At 35.0% G+C, this 26,735-nt stretch overlaps 1 long non-coding RNA gene across 4 annotated transcripts; it reads right to left on the bottom strand.

Moving 5' to 3' along the window:
• Positions 1–241: 241 nt before the first annotated feature.
• Positions 242–4,724, bottom strand: LOC145088397 (uncharacterized). 4 transcript variants are annotated; one of them, XR_013701092.1, is made up of 6 exons: positions 3,890–4,724; positions 2,208–3,770; positions 1,998–2,140; positions 1,622–1,678; positions 1,383–1,482; positions 242–378 (listed from the first exon to the last, which is right to left on the bottom strand). It is a non-coding gene; the product is annotated as an uncharacterized LOC145088397 (long non-coding RNA). The 4 variants fall into 4 exon arrangements; XR_013701095.1 differs by having other exon boundaries at positions 1,998–2,316; positions 3,497–3,770; XR_013701094.1 differs by having other exon boundaries at positions 1,321–1,482; positions 1,998–3,770.
• Between the last annotated feature and the right edge of the window lie 22,011 nt (positions 4,725–26,735).

The following is a 26,735-nucleotide window of genomic DNA, read 5'->3' as shown; positions in this document are numbered from 1 at the left end:
TAATTTTTTCAATTATATTTAATTCAATAATATATATTAATCACTTTCTTAAAATAAGTAAATTTGATTGGCCTACATTTATGAATACAATAACACAATAATTACTTTAAACAAAATAACCCAATCCTATATATATATATATACTAGTAAACTTATCGGGGCCGTGATAATCACGACCCTAAAGAAATGATAAGTAAGTTAGTTTTAAATGATATAAAATATAATATAAAAAAAACACCATTTATAACAATAATATAACTACGTTTACACATTTACAATTATATTAATTAATTTCCCTAAAATAAAGGAACATGAAGATGTCAGTACAGCAAGCGTCTAATGGAGTTTCTCGAAGCATATAATTTCTCCATATTTAATCTGAATATAACAAAAGGAATTTGTTTAGCAGTTTTTCAGAGTGCCACTTCCACATATAGACTAAAAGAATATGCTCATGAATATTTTGTAGATGTCAGTTTTTTAAATAGCTTGCAACCGGATAAGGTAGTAGATGGTGAGTTTTCATTTACTTGTGCATTATATCATAGAATGTAAAGATGAAAAGAAGAAGAAATGCAAGAACAGGACCACTGATCTGCCCAGATGGTTATGGTAACAACATCCATGCAGAAATAGATAAAATTTCCAAAAAACATCTTATAGATCACACTTTCATCTTACTTGAAGCTCGGATTGTTGCACTCTGTTAACTTCTAGATCGCAGTTTTATCTTACTTGGTTAATTTGTCATCCAGTCCCATCCCATTTTTAAATTTATATTATAATTAACAACAATACTGATTACTCTCGTAACTACCAGATTCCTCACTTCTCTCTTTCCTTCTCCGGTTTGACCAGATTAGGTCAAAACTGTGTTCTTTTTTCCATTTGTATCTATAATTGGGATTATTAGCACATCCATAAGCATGTTTTCCCTTTTCCTATAATAACGTCCTCATCCTCATGTTTGTTGACAACCGGAAAAATATAAGATGGTAATAGGAAAGTTTCAATGAATTTTTATTTTACTTATGGTTTAACTTTATAATTTTTGCAAAATGGATCTTATTGTGTAGCCAATTTTATAAATAGAGCTTTATCATATTGAGCAAGAGATTGAAGAAAACTTATTGATGTCAGTGATGATGGACAAAGTATGGGAAGTGGTGTGCTTCTTAGGGACATAAAGAGATGATTGTTAAGCTTCATTTTTCATTGTTTCATATTCCAAAGGCCATTGAGGCTCCTATATAAATCAATTTTGTCACTCTTAGATGTTTTTTAGAGATGATGATGCATTGTGCATGTGTATTTACTTACCATTTTTCAAGGGTTGAAATGAATATAGAAGCATTTGTGATATGTAGAGATTCAGTTATTACTTGAGATAAGTTACTCCCATTGATGTTGCTAGCAAGACTTGCAAGATTTTTCAACAGACAATTGGGAAATCTTGATCATTCCTATACTCTGAGTTTTTAGCTACAATGAAGAAAGAAAAAAAAAACAACTAAATCACAAGGTAAGGTATAATTTACAAAACATACACAAAATAATCTTCCATTTTCATAACTTTCTAAACCGAGACCAACAATATAAAAAGAAAAGTACAACATCACACCTGGTAGTCTTGTTACACAATGTGTCATAGCTTATGATTCCAGGTTCAATAGTGTATCTACATGTATTAAGGCCAAAAATATTATCCATATTTAAGATTTCTAAAAATTTCATTCATGTTTCGATTCCAATAATCTCACTTATTTATTTTCTTTTTATTACTATTATTATTTAAAAACCTACTGTTTGATGTAAAGAAAGTATTTTTGTAAAATTACATAAACTAAGACTGTACCCACTAATTCAGGAATCATGGTTGTTAGCTATATGTCTATCATTTGCTTTAAGAAAATCAACTCCGAAGTCATGACTACTATAAATTTAAAATCTCATTAATATTTGCTTTTATTTTTGAATGTTTGATAAGAGGGACGCACCTACTAAGTTGAACACTTTAATGTTATCATCTAAAGCTTATGCAAGAGATTTTCCATCAATAATGCAGCGTACAGATCAGAAGATATCTAGAAAGTTGAGCTTTCCTTGCTAATATATGCTTCTTTACATTTTCTTCTGTGATCTGCAAGGGCAAAATCGTCATTTTATGAGAAAAAATAATGAAAACATAAAAGTTGACGCACGCTCACCTTTGAGATTATGTTTTTTTCCCTGAATTTTTTTGACTAATATGATTTCAGAGATCCCAAGGTTATTATAATTTGTTTCATTCGTTGTCTAAGCAACCTATAAGCGAACCTGTATGAAACTTTCAAAAAGTTTCTATTAGGATGTCATATTTTGATAATTATACCCGACTATAGCATTGCACATTTAAAAAAAACCCTACATGAAAATGAACTCATTAGCTTTACAATAAGGTTAAATTGTAGGATAGAGTATATATGAGGCTGTAACCACGATGATGTGTAGTGAAGAAGATAAAACCTGTGTATGGTAAGCCAATGTCTACAAAAGTTAAACATGTATTAATGTATAACAAATATAAAAAGGAGATAAAATAGACTACCTTATGAGAAGCATTGTCGATTGGACTGAAAATAATAAAAAAGGAGGTAAAATAGACTCTACCTGATGAGAAGCATTTTTTTTATTAAACTCATGAAGAAAGAAGTGAAATCATCATTATCTTTAGCAACATAATGGTTGTTTCCGCTAAACTGAACTCATAATGTATTTAGGTGTTAGCTACCATTATTATTATCATTATTTCTACTGTTATTATTATGTAATTATGTTCAACATTTTAAGAACTTATTCTTCTAACTTTGTCTGGGTTTTCTATAGGTAATATCTCCTGTTTGGCAGCTTTGTGCAAGGCAAGGCTATAATATTGAAAAAAAAACATTGAAAGGTTTCTTGTTAAAAATATATATAATAAAATAGCATTTAATCAAAAAAACCATTAAGCATTTTATCGAACACTTCATATGTATTAAAATTACATTTTTTTAAACCACAAAATCTATTCAAATGAGCTTAAATGGAGTGTTGGAATTCAACAGTCAAACAATATTAGGAAATAAGTAATAACTGAAATACCTAAGTATGCCGATAGTCAAGCAAATCAAGACTCACTCAAGCAAATGATCTAACACTTGACTGGAAAAGGAAAGATTCAAGAAATTATTCACTTCAGTTCCCGAGATTGATGAATGTTTGGAATTTCAAATTTGTTTCATCTAGACAATAAAACCATCAAGTAAATTCCTAAATCATCTATGTACAAAGTTTCTAAAAACAGATGAAAAAAATAGAGTTGTTGGAGTGCTAACTATAGACAGAGAAAGAGAGATAGATGATTGGTTAGGTGCCCTAATTGATAAAACCAACAAAATAAATAAATAGAGGAGAACAAAAGAGATCGGAGTGCTAATTATTAAGGCTGCAATTAAGTAATGTTGGTTCCTTAATTTACCTTTGGTATAACTCAAGTAGATCCTCGGGTACAATTTTTGATCCTTACTATGATGACGCCTGCTTAGAAAAAAGCCCAGGTGAGGTAAAAAGTTAGCATACACCTGGCCTAAAATATATTAAGATCCGTTGGTAGCTGGATCAAAATCAATATATCCATGAAAATCTGATCAATCAAAGAATTGAACTAATATTTAAACCCATCGGGAAAACACATGCAATCAACAGTATCCACCCAATTATTAACCTTGACCCCCCTAATGATGAATTTTCGGCTTCAAAAACAAAACAAAAAATTGCAAAACAGAATTTCAGAAATCAAATCGATTAAAAAAACAGGATGAGGGTTCAAAACATACGAAATAGACAATAGACAAAATAATAACAAACCAACCTGTCAATTAAAGTTGTGAACAATATACCGGAGTGGTTGAATTGATAGTATCATACGAAATGGGTCGATGATCACCACCGACAACTTGATTTGCAAAGAAAACACAAAAGTGGAAAGGATGTTTGTGAGATGGATGGCGAAGGAATAAGAAAGGAAGAATAAAAGTGGATGTCGGGAAATAAATAGCACGCTACGTAGATGGCATTCATATCAGAGAAACCCCAAGCGAAGTCTCCTGTGTCAAAGAAAATAGAATTGGTGGCGGCGTAAATATGGAGAGAGAAGGTAAGAGCATTAATATGAAAGTCTAATTTTGAGGCGGTGTAGACTATAGAGAAAACATGGCGGCCGCTCTCCTCCAATTACTTAAGGGGAAGCGAGGGACATCAGCTTTCTCAGAGCGCCATATCCGGTGTAAATCAACCAAGAAAAAGGGTTCCTCTTTGAAGAAAGAATCATGAAAGGTAGGTCAAAAATTAAGAGCCATGGTGGAAGCGTGAAGATGAAGAGACCCACAGAGGATATGGGTTATAGATAAATAAAACAGAGGATAGGGGAGGTGTCATATGGAGGAAAAATGGTGTAACCTAGACCTATTGATAAATAAACAGGTTGTGAGATGGCGCCTGAAACCAAGCAAGAGTGGCGAGTAGCCTTGGAGAAAACGCCGGGAAGGAAGAAAACCCAACAAGGAAGTAAGGAGACGCCACAATGACAGAATCATGAGGATATGAAAAAATAAAGATGACGGTGAGGCGGTATGAAGCAACCAAGCTGCTGACCAGCATACCGGTTAAAAATTACCGCCCATAGCCTTATTATTGGAGGAACGAAGGAACTTATCGACGTGGACCAAAATGTAACTTTCTAACATATAGGTAATGATATATATATATATATATATATATATATATATATATATATATATATATATATATATATGTCAGAAGTGGTCCAGTTGTTAAATGAAATTGCAGTTTCGTCCCTTTTTGGCGGACGGTGATTTCACTTCAAGTTGTATTATGCATCCAGACACTTAAACAATGTATTCATAATTTACCTCTAAATATGGGTATATTTGTTGTTCCTAAACAAAAATTATGAAGATAAGAAAAGATCAGTTTTTTTTTTCGTCTGGAATTAAAGCAAAAAGGTAATTGTTTATTAGTTTAGGACATGCATTCATTTTGTGTTAACATTTCTTACTTGGTTTTAATTTTATTATATATTGCATATTTGCAACAACATTTCTATTAAAGGTTATTATTAGGCTCATACAATATGCCACATTTATCGATCAATTTCAGTCACTTGGGAGCTTGAAATTTGATTTCCTTGTTGGTTACTATAGTAGTTTAGATCGGTATATAAATGGACTGTGATTATTTGTAAATAACTGTTTTGTAAGGCCAACATTTTCCATGACTTCTACCTCCAAATGTCATGGGCAATGAACAACAAGTTGAACACTTCAGTGAGTGACTACCTTCATTTCATTCAACTTATTATTAGACATTCTAAATGTACCATTGTATAGTATTTTGTTCTGCTCATCATGATATCATAAAATTAACCACTATTTTCTTGAATTTTGTTGATTTAGACCTGAAGAAACTTGAGCTGAATGACCGAATGCAAGGGATGGACTCACAAATACAAATTCTTAGCTAATTGGCTACTACTCAACAAGCTACATGATAGAAATAAAATAATGTATGATAAAGTGAGTGCTTATTGAACTTAAATATAAAAACATTCATGCCTTAACCAATGAAAGATTATTAAAATGGCATGTTTTAATTAGTAAAATTGAGGAATATGCCCCTATAGTATACACTCATACACTTGAACTTGCTTGCCAAAACTATAATGGATTCTTTTATTAATATTATTAATCACTTTATTAATAAGAATCGGTTGTAATTTCATTTGCCATTTCAACCTCTGTATTTTTTCCTTTCATTTTTGCCTTATGTTACTTTACTTATATTCAAAGGACAATGTATTCTACCCTGTTGCGACTTCCGACTTCTCTGGTAACTACTCTTGCGTCCGTACTTTTCCTTATCCATTTGAGTATGTTATCTATCTCATATGTAGTAACCTATGTTTGTATTGCATGTAATTTTCACAAAATTCCGGAAAGAACTGTTACTTGATACCTTCCAAGATAAGTTTATTTGATGTCGCAACAGCTTCAGTTAGATTTTAATTATGTGGATGAAATCATATTTTTGATCTTCTAAAAACGTATACACTTAGTATTAATCTTGGTTCTAAGTAATTGTAACTTTCTTTGTCAAATAATTTCTAGAGACACCAATTCCTTTTATGGGCTCCCTTTGATTTTGAACTTGTGATTGATCTTTATCACTAAGGTTGTCTTTGATGTTCTTTACCACAAATTAAGAAAAAAAAGTCGTAACTGGGCTTTTTGAATTAATGTAAAAGACTCTTGGAAGCAATACTATCATGTGGTTATCACAAGCCTAAACATAAAGCTTCAATATCAAAATAAATTAAGTATTTGGGAAAGATATCCTTTATAATTACTATTTATTTCCAAAACTTATTCCACGTAGCTCTCAAAGTATTACATGTGAAACTATCACTATTTTTCAAGTATTGAAATCCTTCTAATTATTAAAGATACAAATATTTTAGGCTACTATTGATATGTTGCAGCTATTTATGTTATGATTTTCTATCATAACATTTTTTTAATACTTCACACATGTAGGTAATTGGAACATTCTATCTAGCTTGCTTTTTCTTTTAGTTTCGTTATTACTTCTTCTCTTAATAGTTGGCTTTCAGTCACCATCAGGTCGCCGATTTTCATTCAACCGACCGATGAGGTCAATGTTCATCTTTCCAAAGAAGTTCAAGATGAAAGTGGTTAATTGTAAAAAGGTTTTAAACATAATCCATTTGGCAGCTGATGCACTTATCTCATATGATTTGGCTGCTTTGATTTTTTATTAGGTTGAAAAATCATAAAAAGCAATGCATGGAATGTAAAGCTCACTCCAATTTTTTTTAAATTGTTGAATTTTTTCTATTTGTTCCCTAAGGTAAATTATTAATCTAATAGTGACTTTTAATATGATATCCAAAGGGTAAATGCAAACAATAGCAACAATTCATTAATTTATTTGTGACTTAGCAACATACTTCGATTGATTTGGTTATTATAGTATCATACTTTCTTTTATTCCTATTATAATATTGTAGTTTAAAAAAAGTTAAAGTAGAATTCTATGAGAAGTTGTTACGAAGTTTTTGGTATTTCTCAATTGCAATTTTCAACTTCTCATACCTTGCTCATTCCATTTCCTTTTGGGTTGTATTGAGCAGTTGTTATGAATGAATGTATTTTGTGTTGAATGATGGTGGCAGCTGAGTGAAGTATATTTGAAGGTGATAGAGAAAAAGATAGATGAGTTAGATTAAGATTTTGTGGCTATTGTAGATGAAAGGCCTGCTCCTTCAAGAACCAAACTGCTGGAAAATGTGTTTGATGATCCAAGAGGCCTTGGAATTGCACCTGATACAGTTACATTTACATGTGCGAGGACCCCAAGTTTACCCAACGGCACTACTGTAATTCATTTCAGATTGCTACTATTTAAACAAGGTTAATTGTAACAAAGGGTTAATTGCTTGCTAAACAAAAAAACCCCTCTATCGAGTTGGCATACCTCCTACTTAATAATAAATTTACTTTTATTTGATTTTTTCATATACTTAACTTGACATTGCTCCGAATTACATTTTTTCTTTAATAATCTTTACATCAAAAAAACTATGCATGTTTCTTAATATTTAAATATACACTCGTTTGTTGTGCACGATATCGATCGGGTCACTGTCACTTTTAAATCAGTACAATCTTGACCATTATAAAAAAATGGCTAATGACGTAAAAACCTTTAAATTTTCAGGTTTTTGTCGGTTTTACCAAAAATTAGATTTTATGTATGTTTTTGCCCTTATATTTTCCAAAAAAGATGTTTAGCTTTGCCTTTTTACCACTGATAACAGGTTTTTCAGGTTACCATTATATTAACTTTGCAAAAAAAACCATTGAGTTTACAGTTTTTTTACGTTTTTACCCTTAAATTTATAATTTTTCTCGCTTTTACCATAAGTATTTTTTTCCATACCATACATATTCATGTAGAAAAAATCATATTTATATATGAAAAAAAAAGTTTAAGTTAATATTGTGTGTGTGTGTGTGTGTGTGTATATATATATATATATATATATATATATATACATTTATGGAAAAGTGAATATACCCTTAAGGGTATATAAGCTTAAGTACCCAGATCCACCATAATATGTCGTTTTGTTTGATATATTCATTATATTTTTCTTAAACTTCAATCTCTAACTTGATTTATTTTCAAGATTTTCAAAATTTCACTATTATTTATCTCTTACATAACATCTTTCTGCCAAACACCTACTAGGCTATATATATTATAGTTGAAAATGAAAATTATGTAAAAGGAAGATAAATGTGAAATTTATAAAAATATTGGAAGTAAATCATGTTAGAAGTTGAATTATAAGAATATTAGACTATTATAATGTATATATATATGATACAAAACAACATAGTATGGTGAATTTGGATACCTAAGCTTATATATACCCTTAAGGATATATTCATTTTTCCCATATATATATATATATATATATATATATATATATATATATATATATATATATATATATATATATATATATTATTTTTCTACATGAATGCGTATAATATGAAAAAAAAATATATTTATGGTAAAAGCGTAGAAAAATTATAAACTTAAGGGTGAAAACGTAAAAAAATATATTGTAAACTTAAGGGTTCTTTTGAAAAGTTAATATAATGGTAACTTGGAAAACCTGTTACCACCGTTAAAAGAGTAAAACCGAACATTTTTTGTAAAATATGAGGGCAAAAACGGACATAAATTCAACTTAAGACAAAACCGACAAATATTTGAAAACTTAAGGGTTTTTATGAAATTAACCTTAAAAAGGAATTACACGAAATTGATCATCATTTGTTTAGTTGTTTGATTGTAGGGAAATTGAGCAAACTAACAACATTGTGGTGTATTTTAAAAAATAATAACCAGTTTAAATAATTTTTTGTAAAATAAGTAAATAACTATTTTATCTAAAATGGGTCGTTTTGAAATGAACTCGGACTCGTTTTCTGGTGGGCCGGCCCATCATGTGTCCTCCAGAATGGCTATTTCGGAGTATCCGTATGTATTTTTCGAACCAAATTTTGAATTTCGAATTCTAGAATATAATCCGGAACATTGCATTCTGAAATACAAAATCTAATTCGGAATGTGAAGAACAAAACATTGCATTCCGAAATGCATTGTTTCAAAACAAAACAATGCATTTCGGAATGCGAAGAACACCTCCAGAATGAACTGAACATTCAGAGTACCAATAAATGATGTCAATGCATTAAGACCAACCAAAAAGTAGTTTACTTCTAAAAATTTGGCTATTATACATCAAAATCCAATGTTCCAGAACATAAGTTTGCATTCCGGAACTGTTCTAGAACTGAACATGTTTCAGAGTGCCAATAAGTTTCCATCCCGACAACAGTGTGCGCTTGAGGAAAGGTTTCCTGGAGCTCGCTTATGCAAGAGTTGAACAACTTGAACAAGCAAGTATGCAAACAACCTTCGATTCCTAACAAGCTAAGCACCTACCCCATTGGCATGGGGAACTACAAACTACTATGTTAGCCTATCTGGCTTAACTATATTTTTAAACCAACCTAATCGGGACCTCTACCACTCTTGTAGATTATTGAACTATGCGCCTATGTTCGCTTTTCGATCAACCGTTGCTCTCCGTTCACTTAGCGTACGAACTCCAGCTCATTTCCAACTTGGATCACTTTTGGCTCGCTTAACCCTAGCTCGAAACTGCCAACTTACTTCGCCTACACAACGAAGAGAAGTAGTTTACTTGCTTATCTCGAACATCCCAACATCATTACATTCACTTACGCAAGATTCACTCGTCTACGTGTTAGTTAGCGTTATTCCACATCTTAGCTTTCAGGGAAGCCCACATAGCGGTTCTGTCGGTAGCTGTTACACAAATAATGGTATGTGCGGCATGTCTACCACCGGAGAGTATTGATGGATTAACACTGGTATTGTGTGGAGTACAGTATGGTCCCTGAGGGCCAAGTGTTCGTCCCCGTCTGCTGAGTTGACAGTTATGACTGAGGTGTTGCAGTCATGATTGTAATCAACTGTTATGTTGTGACGGGTAACGGTTGCCATAAGGCGGTGATTACTGTCTCTACGGTTCTCGTTATCGGATATGATGTCTGTGTTGTTGGCATATGGATGGAGGCTTGTACATCTGATGCAAATGACTGCGTGCCGTCGAGCGACGATATTGATCTGAGTGGACTCGTTTCTCCTCCGCCATGCGCCATAAGTTCCTTTCCCGTCATTGCCGATGTCTATAGTCATATCAAGGTTGTGTAACTTTGAGTACACGCTCGGATGGCACTAAATATTGTGATATGTGCTCCGAGATTAACATTGGTTGGGAGTAGCTTCGTCTGGATTAAGCCTTACAATCACAACAAAGAAAGAACTGACGTTAGTCTTCGTCCGGGAGGTAGTCTTGGAACAAAGCTCTGATGGTCTAGTCAGTAATGGGATGAGAGAATGAGAAAATTAGGGTTTAGTTTAAGGTAGAGAGTGAGGCGATCCCTTCTTCTGGAGAAAAAAGGTTTCTTTTATACGTGTCGTCATGGGAGCATGTCCTCGACAATACCTTTTATCTTGTCGGGGCCGACGAGACGTGGAGACGTCCTATTGGCGGGTCGTGCACCACTAGCGGTTATCTGCTATTGGTGTAGAACCGCCGAAGGGCAACACTCTGAGCGTTACACTTGTTGCTCTAGGAAGCGGTTAGTACTGTTTTGGTTTGATATAGACCAGAGTTTCTTGTTTTGAATTGGAACTTGGCGCTAGAGCGCTGAGATCTAAGTGCGAGGCCGCGAGGATGAGGGAATGGGCCTAGCACTTATGTTGGGTAGCGACCATTAGTTAGGTCTTCCTTTAGATAACTGCTCCGTTATCTTTGACATATTCCTAGAGGGATACGTTAACAACCTCCGATAGCTGGTCATAAGGATATTTTTTTGAATAGTTTAACAAGTTCAATGGAAAAATGTGGACAAAAAAAAACGCAGTGACTAAATGTGTACAAAACAAAAAATATGTTACCCTTTTAAGTCGTTATCCCTTATTTTAATTATTAATTCATTTGGTTTCGATTAAGATTGGTTTTCATAAACTTTACAATCAAGGAAAATTGAGTAACCTTATCCATATAAATAAACTATTTGAAAAAATGACATTTTTTTGTAAAATAACCACTTTGTTCGAAATATATCATTCCGGAGAGGTCTCAGGAACACTGGAGTAGGATCCCAGACACTTGTTTCGGAATAGATTTTTTGTATGTATAGAATATGTTTTGTTCTTTTTGTATAAGTTTTGTTTTTATAAAATCTAAAATGCAAACGTAATCTTAAAATCAAGAAAAAACTAATAAATACACACACTTAAGGAATTTGTTTAAAGTAATATTACAATGTTCAAATGGTCTTTTCCATTTCTGCCAATCGTTTACGATATGAGATAGCCCATGGACCGCTTTTACCCTCTATAAAATATGATTTCCCGTCGATTAACATCTCGAGGAACCAACACAAAACACCCCATAATCCCCTCTACCATCAATTTTTTGTGGGACATCTATTTCAAGGGTCATGTTGAAACTCCCAAGTGGAATTGCATCGGTTGGTTTGTGTAACACCCGGAATCTAGAAGGCCAAATAAGGAAAAAGGAAATTAACATCTATAAGGCCAACTCGCTGAGCCCAAGAGGGAGAACTCAACGTGTTGTAAATATTGGGCACGTGTTTTTTAGAATCAACTTGACGAGTTGGACGGGGTTTGGGAAACCCTAGATCCGGGATTTTGCACCCTATTCAAACACCTTATGCTTTAGGGTTTGGCCTCATTTCCAGCCTCCACTGTCCTAACCCTATATCTTGAAATCCTAATGCTATTTTGAGTGATTGTGAGCCATTTTGGGAGTGTTCTTGTGGGTGTTTGAAGTCTTTGAAGGAAGGAAAGTTTAAAGGAACAAGGAAGAGTTGCTAGATCTAGAAACCTCACTTCATTTTTGTCACTTTCTGGTAACCAAGTCTCAAACTTGACTACTGGTTGATCAGATCTCTTTCTTAGCATCTTTTGCTTGTTTTGGTCCAAATGATATGGTTCTTGAGAGTTGGACGTTCCAAATGGAAAACACTTTAGATCTAGAGTCTTGAAGGACTTTCATGGCATAAAGGTGCCAACTTTATGGCCTGGAAGTCCCGTGCAACTTCTAAGCCACCATTTTGGCATTTGAAGCTTCTTATGGCCATGCATGAGGAAAAACCTAGGACTTTACGTGATCATTTAGTTCCTAGAGTCTAGATCTATGATCTCATAGTCCATCTTGTAGTTTTGGTGATGTTAGGATTAAGACTTTGGCCTTTTGGGTTAGGGTTTGGACTTAATTCATTTAGGAAAAGGTATTAATTGGTAAAGTTGGAAACTTTACCCTTCTAGAGGTAATTTTGAGTTGAGATCTGAAGGTTATGGTTCAGATCTGAAGGATAATGGCTTAATGAGTTAAGAAGGGGCTAACAGACTGAAGAACTTGTCGAGTTCAAGGAAGGACTCGACGAGTTGAAGTGGAGTGTCTTGATTTCCGATAAAAGGAAGAACTCGATGAGTTCAAGGATGGACTCCACGAGTTGGATCGTGAAATCGTGATTATGTGATTCATAGGAACTCGACGAGTTGAAGAGTAAACTCGACAAGTTAAGTTAACTCGGAGCGTTAACTTTGACTTTGACTTGGATTTTGACTTTGACCTTGACTTGACCTTGACCAAGGTTGACCTTGGGGGGATTATGAAGTATCGAATAGATTCAAAAGGGTAAGGCCCATTAGCGGGGTTGGGCCGAATTTAGAAATTAGGCCATTGGTGGGCCATGAATGGGCTTGGGAAGTCTACCTAGTATTAGGCCTTTCATGTTATGGTTTTGGCCCTTGGGCATGGACCAAATTAAATCAGAGGTAAAATGGTAATTTTACCCTAAGAAGGATTATTGGTTTTGACTAAGTGTTATTTTGGTAATGACAGTTGGGGGAGTCGTCGGAGCAGTCGTTATAGATTCCTCATCGTGAGATTCTGCATTCAGCTTTGTGAGGTGAGTTTCATCCTGTTTGAACGGGTTGAAGGCACCAATTTCGGCCCGTATTTATGTTATGTGTTTTCAGATTACGATCCGATGTCGGGCGGGGCTCGAGGAAGGTTTATATGTATGATTTCGGACTACGGTTCGATGTCAGGTGGTACCTGATGACTATGTGCATGATTAGTTATGTTTGTTATCTTTGTGATACTTGTATGTGTCGGGTAGGGAGGTGAGTGTGGGTGGGGGCCCGTATCTCATCACTAGCTGAGTATGGACGGGGTTCCATATCTCATCATTAGTAAGGTAGGGGTGGGGCCCATGATAGGCGAGGCATTAGGAATAGAACATATAATACTATGTATGATTCTTTATGTGCTAGCATGATTATATGATATTGGTTATATGTTTATAGCGGGCTGGGCCTGGGAGAAACAAATATGTATACCGAGCGGGGCTTGATGTAACGCCCCGATCCTCAGGTATTAATTAATTAAGAGTTTATGGTTAAGCTCTACTCGACGAGTTGGCCGACCTACTCATCGAGTAGCAGCGGGGTGAGAACGCATGGTTAGTGACCTACTCGGCAAGTCCACTATTGGGACTCGGCGAGTAGGAGCTGTCATATGAAACCCTAAATCCCGGGGTTTGCACCCCTATTTAAAGGAGCTTCATCCTCCTTTGGGACTCCTTACAGTCTTTGAGAACCCTTGGAAACCCTAATTCGTGTGTGTGTGCCTTGGTGTGGGTTTGAAGCTTGGAAAAGAGGATCTTGAAGGAAGGAATCTAAGAGTGCAAAGGAAATTGAAGCAAGAAAGGAGTGGGAAGCGGGTTTTGCCTCAGCTAGCATCGTTTGAAGGTATCAAAGTACCATTCTTACTTCCTTTTCATCCCTTTAGGTTGATTCTAGGGCTTTTTATGGATTTTCAAGTTTGGATGTTGAGCTATGGGCTAGATCTGAAGTTGTAACTTCAGATCTGGACCCTCCTTGGATGCTAGAGTCAAAAATTTGTTGTATTGGTTGTGGTTGGATTCCCTCTTGGACTAGAAGCTCCATTAAGGACTTAAAATAGACATTTGGAGCCTTTATAACCATGCATGCACGTAAAGTTTGCAACTCTACGTGGTAAGTATGCTCTAGAAGCTTGGATCTGTGATTTGGAGCCGTTGCATGGCTTAAAACAAGTCTGTATGGAAAGAGGACCGGATGGACTCGGCAAGTCTCAAGGATGACTCGGCGAGTCATATGAAGATAGTCATTGAACTCGGCGAGTTGGATGAACAACTCGGCGAGTCCGATGAAGATCACCATAAAACTCGACGAGTTGAAGAACAACTCGACGAGTCGGATGGCTTTTCCCTTAGATAGGCATGCGTGTGTACCCGTCGAGTTGCAAGGAGGAAACTCGACGGGTGGCCCTTAAGGATTGATCGGGATTCAAAGGGACTCGGCGAGTTCGAATGTGCTCCACGGACTCGGCGAGTGGCCGAGTGCACTCGGCGAGTTGAGGTCAACATGGACTGTTGACCTTGACTGAGGACTCTGACCTTGATCAGGAATTACTAAGAGGTTATGGGGTGTCTCATAAGAGTAAGAACTTATGAGTATATTGTGCCATGGTTATAGGTGGTGGTGCCGGTGTCAAGTGATCCGATAGTTGGAGTTTGCATTTCAATCGACATATGTGAGGTGAGTTATCCTCACTATATCGATAGGGTCTACGACACCAAGGCCGACCCTTTATGATTTACATCCTGGTTTGGGATGGTTGCTTGTTATTGCCATGCTAGATTTCATCCTGGTTTAGGATGGGTGCTATGTTATTGCTTTGTTAGAATTCATCCTGTTTAGGATGGTTGTTATACTAGAGATCGGTTAGATCTGTTGTTATAGTATGCTACATATGATTCTGATCTATTAGATCGGAATCAAGATAGATAGTATGTTATGCTTTTATAATCCGTAAGGATTGGTATGTTAGTAACCTGTTAGGCCGATACTCCAGTTATGAGTGAAACTTTATGATTGATGGTCAATGAGATAGATATGTTTGCTATGTGTATATGCCAATATATGATAGTATGCGTACATGGTTAGTTGCTTGTTGGTTGGGTTGAGGCGGTCCTGCTTTGTGCTGACGGCCAACACACCCTCTGAGCGGCCCAGGGAGACTATAGGCCCACACGGCGGACCAGTCATGCCGAAGGCTCGGGATAGATTCGGATAGACTATAGGCCCAGTAGGGCGGACCAGTCCGGCCGATGGCCCAGTATGTATGTTGTTTGATTGATCGTTATGGTTGTGGTTTTTTTCAATATGGTGTTGGTATTTTGGGGGTAGCTCACTAAGCCCTGGGGCTTACAGTTTTCAGTTTATTGTTTCATGTACTTCAGGAGAGCGAGGGAAGGCGAAGGCGTGACCGTACCGCTCCTCATCCTCATGATCTATTTTGGGACACTCTGATGATAAGCGAATTGGAAATGTTTTGTAAAAACAATTACTATTGACTTTTTTGTTAGTATTAAAAGTTTAAATTTGGCGTAAATTTTTGGGTGTTACACGGGGCCTAATGTCGGACACTGTCCGATGCCGGGTGGGGACCGATGAAGGGGCGGGGGCCTAGTATATGTGATTATGTGTATGGTATGTGGTAGTTTGGGGAGAGTCACTAGGCTTTGTGCTTAAATTTTTTAGTTTTGGTTTCAAGTACTTCTGGTAGCAGAGGGAAGAGCTCGGGATGATTGTATTGCACGCACCACGATGTTTTAGCCTGGGATGTTACTCTGATATACATTTGACGTATATTTTGATATCGATATACTGATTTTGATATTTCAAGATATTATGGTTCCTGTTTGATAAATGATTTTCAGTAACTATGGTTTATTTAATGATTTAAAAATGTAATTTTTGGTCATGATTTTTTAGATGTTACAGTTTGGTACCCTAGTAGTTGATACCCACTAGGCCACTAGCAGTCTGTAGATGCGGGCTCTCATACTTATAAACCAATCCTCATTTTTTGAATATTATCCGTTCTTCCAATGACTATCACATATAGTCATTTTGAATGTCTTCAAATCCAAAGTACCCAAAAAACTAGTGAGCAACTGGTATATTGATTGGGATGTTAAGCTATAGAAAAGGTTAGAAATAATTAATCATCAAATATCATTATATTATAAATTACTATTACTTAGGTAATGTAATCCAAACACATGGTTCATTCATAAGGGTTAGTTTACTTAATTTCCCTTATATTTATATATGTACAGGTCCACTAGTTCCACTAACTACTATTGAGAACTAATCCCTACAACACTTATTCCTTCATAGTAATTAATATTCTAAATAGTTAATGCGTATGTCGGAACACTGACGGTGACTCGAAACCACAAGCGCAATGTCGGAGATAAGAGATTCTAGTTGACAAAACTTGTATTCACTTAAATCTAACTAGATACGAAAATAATTGATCTAGAAACAACATCAGAGACAAAAAAAACAACCGAAATCACTTAGATCTACCCAGAACTGAGAAAAATGCACACTTAAAGTCACTGAAAGCATGAATTTGCCGACAGACCACCGGAAACAGCAGACGGAGGTGGTGACATATCTGAAGGCTTCCAGTGTAAATTCGTCTATATCTGATCTGAATAGATCCGAAGGACTAGTGGTATATCACCAGATATCATGGAGAAAGAGATAAGATACAAGTTTTTCGTGTTTCACCAGAGCTAAGTGGCAACAATGGTGGTGGTGGTTGACAACGGTGGTACCGTTTGTCAGTGGTGTCGTTCGGTGATGGAGTTTTTTACTCCAGATACGAGACCAGTGGATTTCGAAGGTGGATCTATAGCGAAAAACCTTGGATACTCGACATTCCGATGATGGAAGGCGGTAGATGACGACGGCGGTAGGAGGCAGGTGGCAGAGGTAGGTGGCAGAGATGGTGTTGGGTTTTGTGTTCTTGAGGGAGTTTGAGAAACTTTTTTTACAAAACACTTTTGAAGTGTTTGAAATGATATTAGATATTAGATATTTATTGTTAAAGTTAAAAAAAAAATACTATTATGCCCTTATTTATTTTGGATATTTATCAAAGCTTAAATAAATCAAAATATTAGAGTATACAAATATAAGTAGTTCCTAGGGTTCTTAACTTTTAGGGGTTCTCATTTGATTATATATATATATATATATATATATATATATATATATATATATATATATGTGTGTGTGTGTGTGTGTGTGTGTGTGTGTGTGTGTAGAGAGAGAGATGTAAGTCCAATTGAGAAAATAAAAAAGGTTGAGAACCGAGGAATCATTCTCAGCCAATCATTTATTTTTGCTGCAAAACGCTCCGGTATTCCGACACGACGGAGGACGAGTATTATTCATATATGAATTTGAATGCAAGTGTACTCATATGTGAATCCACCACCTCCCTCCGCCACCAACAGTGACGGAGTTTGAACATCTTTTTTTTTTTTTTGGGGGGGGGGGGGGGTGGGGGGAGTATAATATGTATAAAAATTGAAGAGCACAGAGGCATAACATAAATTTTATACTTTTAGGCATAATATGTATAAAAATTAAAGGGTAATAACAATTTCTAACAAAATAATTAAAGGGGGGGGGGGGGGGGGGGGGCACAACCTCTTATATCCATAAGAAAGCTCCGCCCCTGCCCACCAACCACCATCGCCTCCGCCACCACCATCACCTCCGTCACCAGCAACCTCCACCTCATCCACCAACCATTGCTGCCATATTCATATATAAATAATCACTTCCTCTATACTTATTAATATATGAATACACTTATATATATATATATATATATATATATATATATATATATATATATATATATATGTATTCATATATGAATATGATATGTTCTGTCGACCCGATACGCTAGAACGCTTAAACGGCATATTCGAAATGAGTGGCTCAGATTCATTCCCCCATTCTCAACGACTCTTATATATCCGTGTAGGTATCGTCATTCTTTACAACTTTCATCTTGGTCGTTTTGTCTAGTTTTGACTTTCGTGTTTCAACGTGTTTTTATTTCCGTTATAATCTTATAAAAATCATAACTCTCACATGATGTCCGGTTTAGGCGTTCCTTGCCTCATAATTCCTACTTTAAGTAGTACTACGATTGTCTAGTTGGTGATTTTCTCCAAAAGTCAACCGATCTCCTTGTAGTTTTCGTCGTTGTAACTTTTTCATTACGATATATATTCATTTACCATAAATGTCATATCTCACCCATACTGTGTCGGATTCTAACGAAATTTATATTTCTTGAATCGTGGTGGCTTAAGGAGTCTAAATATGCTAACCTGCTCTCAAAGTGACGCAACTTTTTGTGCACTTATTTTTTAGCCTAAAGGTTGACGTAATTAATGATGAAAATTTCGAATGTATTAAAATATATTGGTTGGTTACCAGGTTGTCCTTATTACATTCTTACGTCCTATCGTTAAATATTAACGGTGATCGGTGACATATTCTATGGGTTGTCACACCTTTTATGAGTGATCTTGGAGTTGAGTGGACTCCCAAATCTTTTGATCGGTTTGGAATGCTTTTTTGACCTCATGGACTAGGAAAGTTATGATCTTTTGCCTTCCCTCTCAACCATGCAAGTTATCTTGGTCCTTTAGACTATTTTGGTGTATTAAAGTTTAGATCCTAAAAGATTGTGAAATTATTATGGATAAAGTTGGAAATTTTATCCATCTTGACATCGTGTTGATTCAGATCTTAAAGTGTGAGACTTTGACTTAATGGATTCAGTTGAGAAAGATGCATTTTTTGGTCCCTTTGAGAATTAGAGTCTAAATATTGGTGGTTTGGACCATCCTAATGGATAATGTTGGAAACTTTATCCATTATGAAGTTATTAGGAATCAAATATGATGATTTTAGCTTTGGTCCTTATGTATTAAGCCCTTATTGAAGAAAATCCTTTCAAACTGAAGATTGCGACACAGCCAAGGAAGGCCACAACATGGTGGTGGGACTTATCACGTCTATTTTTCCTGGATTTTGCCACGACGTTGTAGCATATTTTGATCGGGGCTGGATTGAGTGGCTACGACATGGGAGTCAGTTGGAGTTGACTTTTTGACCAATTTGACTTTTGGTCAAAGTTGGGTATAATTAAGTATTTGACTAAGGATTGGGCCCGGTTTGGCTTTAGGAAGCTTGGGTTGGTGTTTAGTTGCTGAGGTAGCTGTTGGGCTTTTGTTGAATAGTTCAGGTGAGCTTTCCTCACTATACTCGTGGGTCGAATGTACCAATGTCGGCCCACTAGATTGTGTTATGTATCATTGTGTATATAGAATGTTTCTATGTTATAGTAATCTGTTAGATTTGTAGATCTATATGATTACCTATATTTGTTGTTTATTGTTTATCTGTTGCATATGTCGACATGGTGCAGTTGGGTTGAGGCGATGTTGCTTTGTGCTGTAAGCCAACAAACCCAGGAGCAATCCAGTCATAAGCTGAGGGCGAGGAGGGCAATCCACTCTTATGTTGTGGGCTCGGGAGTAAGCCTGTCATGAGCTGTAGATCGGGGGAAGGCAATCCAGTCTGATGTTGTGGGCCTAGTATGAATGCATTGTATATGTTTGTTGTGTAAAGTATTTTGGGGGAACTCACTAAGCTTTGTGCTTACGGTTTATGTTTAAAATGTTTTCAGGTACTTCTGGTTCAAAAGGAAGGGTCCGACTTGATGGTACTGCATCCCCTAAAGATTTATCCCACATTGATTGTTTATGACTTTACTTTGATATTTTGAGAATACTTTTACTTTGATCGTCTTTTGGGATAGTGAATGAATGGTTTTGACATACTTAAAATGAAGTTTTTACTCGGTATTTTTGGGACGTTACAAGCTTCTTTCGAAATTTGTGATGCTTTCTCTTTTTCTAACTACATTTGTCTTTCAATTTCTAGTATCACTGGACAATTCCTCTATCATGTTTTTTGTTTGATTAGATCTTTTTGTTACAAAAAAGAAACATTCCTCCATCCTTTACAACTACCTTCATTCACATTTCTCTCTTTTCTTTAAGTCTTCTCCAAATCCACATCATTTGTTTCTAATATTTTTTGGGTAGTGTATTATTACAATATCCGACTTCGACACACCAACCATGGATTCTACGTTCGGTTCGAGTATTAATATCTCTGTTTGGTGGATTTATTTTCTTGAATTTTGAATTTTGGTCCTGGTCTCTTTTTACCATTATATGAATTGCGTCATTGATTCATCGTTATGTCCAATCATATTATAATATTATATACATAATATAATATAATAACCAGAGATAAACAATCGAAATAAATAACAAACATAAATGAAAGTTTACGAACATAAATGAACAAATGAGATCACCTTTCATGTTTTTTTTTTTGTTTATCAAATAAACGAACATAAACAAACTTTTTGTTGAACGGTTCAAGTTGAATGTTTGGTGTGTTTACAACCATAAATATCTATATGTAATCACTTTACATATAGATATAAGTAAACGAATGAGATCAACGCTCATCTTTTTTTTGTTTATCAAATAAATGAACACGAACAAACTTTCTGTTGAACGTTCGGTATGTTTATATCCATAAATATCTATATGTAATCACTTTACAAGACTTGATCAATAGTCATGTATAAAAGTCTATTTAACGGATGATGTTAACCTAAGATTTACGTTTTAAACAACGATTCGTATATCATGTTCATAATTCGTAAGACGTATGTAAAATTATATTATATATTAAAACAAAAGTCCTTATGAATATTGTACTTTTATATTTTTCATATTTTGGCAACATATGTTTCATATTTTACAATTTAGCCATAAAATTCATTTTTTGACATATGTAGTCCATAGACTATAAACTTGTGGTTTCACACTTTGGCCACAAAAGTTCTTTTGTTGATAAATTTGACCATTAAACTTTTGTATGTTGGCATTTTCCACCCTTACCTTGTAGAATGTCACTTTTGACCCTGTTATTTTGTAAAATATCACTTTTATCCCTCAAATTTGAACATCGACATTTTAAATCCCTTGAACTTTTCTATATTGACATGTTTGTAGGTTTTGCCCTTAGGCTTTTGTATGCCGACAAGTTTGGTCCCCCACAAACAAATAAACCCATCATTTTGTAAAAATGAACACTACCCCCCCCCCCCCTCCTTCCGGATCGCACACACAAAACAAAACATATTAAGCAAAGTCTTGTCTACGTCCCCGCGAAGTGGGGAGTGTACAATTTTTAGTAATAATTATAACAAAATCAATTTTTTCATATATTTTTTTTCTTTTTTGCAAATTTTAAACCATTAATTTGGAGGAGACTTGATCACATTTACTTGCAAAGAAAACTTAACACTGATACAAACAAAAACATATATCAAGTATTATAGGACCAGGACCAGGTTCGCAAATCCCATCCATATATCCACTTCTTTCACATGAATCTGAACATTTACTTTTGAGACATGGTCCAACCCATTTCACTTTTTTGCAAACTTTATCATCAACAGAAATCATTGTCGCCTCTACTTCTGAAACTTAACTCAACAAAATACATATATTTAATCAATCATCTAGATCATATCAAATTGCTTTAGTTGATATAAAAAAACTCGTTTTTAACATGGAGACTTACCAGTAACAATGATCAAAAGTTGCAACACCAAAATTACATATACAAGTTTCATCGTTGTGAATATATGAATGAGTTTCTTTCTTTATTCTTACAAGTAATTGCTTTAGCCTCTATATATAAGGAGGAATATTATATTTTTCTAGTTGAATACTTAATAAAAATCCATACACCTACAAAAGTCAACCTTATTTACTCTTTAGTGTCTGTTTGGATATGTGCTGAAACATATTTATTATTGTATAACTACCTAATTATTACTTTTTTTAACCGTCAAATCTAATCTACTCATAAACTAGTATCTAATTATATATATGTCCACGACGTGATTTGAACCATTAACTTCAAATATGAAAGACAACACTTGATACCGTTATGCTAGAAGCCATTTGGTACCTAGCTATCACTTAACAAAAAGATTTTGATTATTTATTTTTGACATTTTAAATAACACAATAATTGCTTGAAAAATGAGTATTCATTTATTACTCTGTCATAGAATATTTGATTTTCAAAATACAAATACATTACACAATTTGGAGCTTATCAATTAATATTATTGTTGCAATTACACTTTTACAAAATATTTAACACTTTAACTTTATTAATATAGTTTGACCACAACGACACCAAAAAGATATACTATTATATTTCTCTATATATTTGTTTTATAAAGAATAATGTTACTAATTAATAAACTTCTTAATCATGTATAAACACTTGTTCACTTACAAATCTTATGGATGTGAGAAAATGAATTCGGAAGTAACAAAATCTTAAAATTATACGAACACTATCATTTAATTTTGTTAAGCATAGAAAATACCAATAAACTATAATATTTGTAGATATATGACCATTACAGTTATCGTTTTGTTTTTCTTAAAAAAACATTCTCAGTATCGGTTATAACAGATTGATAGTTATTTGGCATGTTTTTTTTCTTTGCAGAAAAATGACTTCGAAAAGTAACAAAGTTTTAAAATCGTACAAAAACACCACTTAACTTTGTTTAGTATAAAAAAATATAGTAGATTATAACATTTGTACACATATGTGATATGACCATTAAAATTAACGAAAATTACAGGACACCCTACATTTTTTTTTTAAAAGAAAAGTACAGTTTTATCCTAGCAACACAACATTTTTTGTAGATATATGACCATTATAGTTATCGTTTTGTTTTTCTTAAAAAAAAACATTCTCAGTATCGGCTATAACAGATTGATAGTTGTTTGACATGTTTTTTTTCTTTGCAGAAAAATGACTTCGAAAAGTAACAAAGTGTTAAAATTGTACAAAAACACCACTTAACTTTGTTTAGTATAAAAAAAATATAGCAGATTATAACATTTGTACACATATGTAATATGACCATTAAAGTTAACTAAAATTACAGGAACACCCTACATTTTTTTTAAAAAAATATACAATTTTATCCTAGCAACATTTTTTGGAGTGTTAAAAAGGGAACTTTGTAACCTTTTTCTACTTTTACCTTATTATAACATGTTTCGATGTTACCTTGAAATAAAATTCGCAATAAACCATTGACTCTATACTTTTTACTTTTTTTTTTTTTTTTTTTATTTTTAACTTAATTTTTCTTCTTCGTACATGTATTAATGTAGAAATTACATATTTTATATATGATTTTTTTTACTAAATCTCGCATTTATGTTTTTGCTAAATGTTGTATATGTGTTATTTTTAGAAAATATAAATATTTTCTTAAAATGTATAAATATATTTTTAGAAGTACTAGTATGTGATTATTTTTATGTTTTTAGAAGTATAAATAAATATTTTTACGTATTTATACTTATAGAGACATATATTATATCAATAAAAATCTAATCTAATAAATGAAGATTTTTTTGTCACGTGTCATACTCTTATTCAATTTGCCAAATGTCATTTTGTCGTTATTTTGAATTAATTTCTTTTCCACATGTCATTTTATGGGTTTTCCTAATTTAATAAATTACACATAATACTTTAATGTAATAATTACAATAAATGTAGTAATAAATGAATATCAGTTTCATTAATGAACTTTCCTTCTTATTTCAACTTCTCAAATTAAAGCTCATTAGTTTATTTTGTTTATTCATTTAAATTTAAAAGATAAAAAAAATCAATTTTAATAATTCATTATTTTTCTTATTTTCTTATAAATCTAAAGTTCTTAAATATTTAAATCTTCATATTTAAAATTTTTTACTTAACTCATGTAATACATAAGTCTTACACCTAGTTTACCTAATAAATAAATATTTTTTTGTCACATGTCTTCTTCTCATTCATTTTGACACATGTTATTTTCTTATAATTTTGATTTATTTATTTTTCACTTGTCATTATGTGGTGCTTTTTAATTTTTTTTAAAAATACCACCTAATACTACTAAATATATAAATTTATTAAGACTTTCTACAATTAACATTTTTTCCCATAATATAATCACTACATTTATGGCAATAAACATAATTAATATGCCGTTATTTTTTTAAATATTTTTTATGATTTTTTTTAAGTACCACCTAAGAATATCAATATAAAGTTTGTTAAGATTTTTTTAACAAAAACACTTCCTCCTTAATTTACTTCTTAAAATTATGCATCTATTCGCATCAACTACACATTTTTTTGTAAATTGAGAAAGGTAGAGACTTGATGATTTATTTAAAATAAATGTTTATATGTATATATGGAAATTTGAAGATATTTTACGTGGCATAAGGATATGATATCAGCATGTATAGTTAAGTTTTATAAATGTACATGTTGACATTCTTGAAGGGTATATATATATATATATATATATATATATATATATATATAGAGAGAGAGAGAGAGAGAGAGAGAGTTAGGTTCAAATGTTTTCACTATCTATTGTGTGTCTGTATGATTGATTCTGGACCAATCATTTTAGTTATTTTAATAAAGTAATTAATGCATATTACATGTTGAAGAAGTCGAGATTTTCGGTGTTGAGTCTCGATTGATCTAGTTCCTATTGCGATGGGTGATGTCTGTGTCATTGTGGGCATGGACTGGTTGAGGCGATTCGGTGCGGTTATCGACTGCGAGCGACAGCTGGTGACCATACGAGACCCTAGTGGGGGAGTTCTTTCGGTGTACGGCGAGGGTACACGTTCAGGATCAGCGTTTTGTTCGGCCGCTAGGGCGAGGCAGTGTCTATAGCAGGGCTGTAAGGGTTTTGTGGCGTATGTGATGGATACGCGGGTGGATTCCGAGAGGCCGAGTTCAGTTGAGGAGGTTCCGGTGGTGCGTGAGTTCCCGGATGTATTTCCCGAGGAGTTGCCGGGTGTGCCTCCTGTGAGGCAAGTGGAGTTCAGTATCGATTTGGTTCCGGGGGCCACGCCTATTGCTAAGGTGCCCTATCGTCTTGCACCTCCAGAGACGCAAGAGTTATCCTCGCAACTTCAGGAGCTGTTGGGAAAGGGGTTTATTCGGCCGAGCAGCTCGCCGTGGGGAGCGCCGATCCTGTTTGTTAAGAAGAAGGATGGTTCACACCGGATGTGCATTGATTACCAGGAGTTGAACAAGCTGACGGTCAAGAACCGTTACCCGTTGCCAAAGATCGACGATTTGTTTGATCAGTTGCAGGGAGCATCTTGGTTCTCCAAGATCGACTTGAGGTCTGGATATCATCAGGTGAGAGTGCGAGATGAGGACGTCCAGAAGACAACGTTCAGGACGCGTTATGGGCATTATGAGTTTGTGGTGATGCCTTTCGGGCTCACCAATGCCCCGACAGTGTTCATGGATCTCATGAACCGAGTGTGTAGGCCGATGCTGGATCGATCGGTGATTGTATTTATCGATGACATTCTGGTATATTCGAGATCTAGAGAGTAGCATGAGGAGCACTTGAGAGAGGTTCTCGGAGTTCTGAGATCGGAGAGGCTTTATGCCAAATTCTCCAAGTGTGATTTCTGGTTGCAGGAGGTACAGTTCTTAGGACATCTCGTTAACCAGGAAGGGATATTGGTCGATCCGGCCAAGGTTGAGGCAGTGATGAGTTGGGAGGTGCCGAGGTCACCCTCCGAGATCAGGAGTTTCCTAGGGTTGGCAGGGTATTATCGGAGGTTTATCAAGGATTTCTCTAAGATCGCAGTGCCACTCACCAGATTGACCCGGAAGGGTGTTGATTTTTCATGGGGCCCCGAGCAGCAGGCCTCCTTTGAGACACTTCGCCAAAGGTTGTGCGAAGCCCCGGTGTTAGCTCTCCCGGAAGGGATGGAGGACTTTGTGGTATACTGTGATGCATCGATTTTGGGGTTGGGAGCAGTGCTGATGCAGAGAGGGCATGTGATAGCATATGCATTGAGGCAGTTGAAGCCTCATGAGACGAGATATCCCACCCATGATCTAGAGTTGGGGGCAGTGGTGTTCGCCCTCAAGATTTGGCGTCACTACTTGTATGGGGTTCGGTGTACGATATACACGGACCATAAGAGTTTGAAGTATTTGATGGATCAGCCCAACCTGAATATGTGTCAGAGAAGGTGGTTGGATGTGGTCAAGGATTATGATTGTGAGATCCTGTACCACCCAGGCAAGGCTAACGTGGTAGCCGATGCATTGAGCCGCAGGGCGGAGAGCACACCGCTACGGGATGTATGTTTGAGATTGACCGTGATAGCTCCAGTGTTGGACGCCATTCGTGGGGCACAGGCCGAGGCTCTGCAACCTGAGATGCAGAAGAGGGAACGGGTTGTTGGTTTGGTTTCAGAGTTCGTTACCGATGGTCGGGGGCTTATGACATTTCAGGGGCGTATCTGGGTACC

The sequence above is a fragment of the Lactuca serriola genome, chromosome 2, assembly GCF_051521515.1.
Source record: "Lactuca serriola cultivar US96UC23 chromosome 2, Lser_US96UC23_V15, whole genome shotgun sequence".
NCBI classification, from domain to species: Eukaryota; Viridiplantae; Streptophyta; class Magnoliopsida; order Asterales; family Asteraceae; genus Lactuca; species Lactuca serriola.
This window is presented reverse-complemented; position numbering and strand designations above follow the sequence as displayed.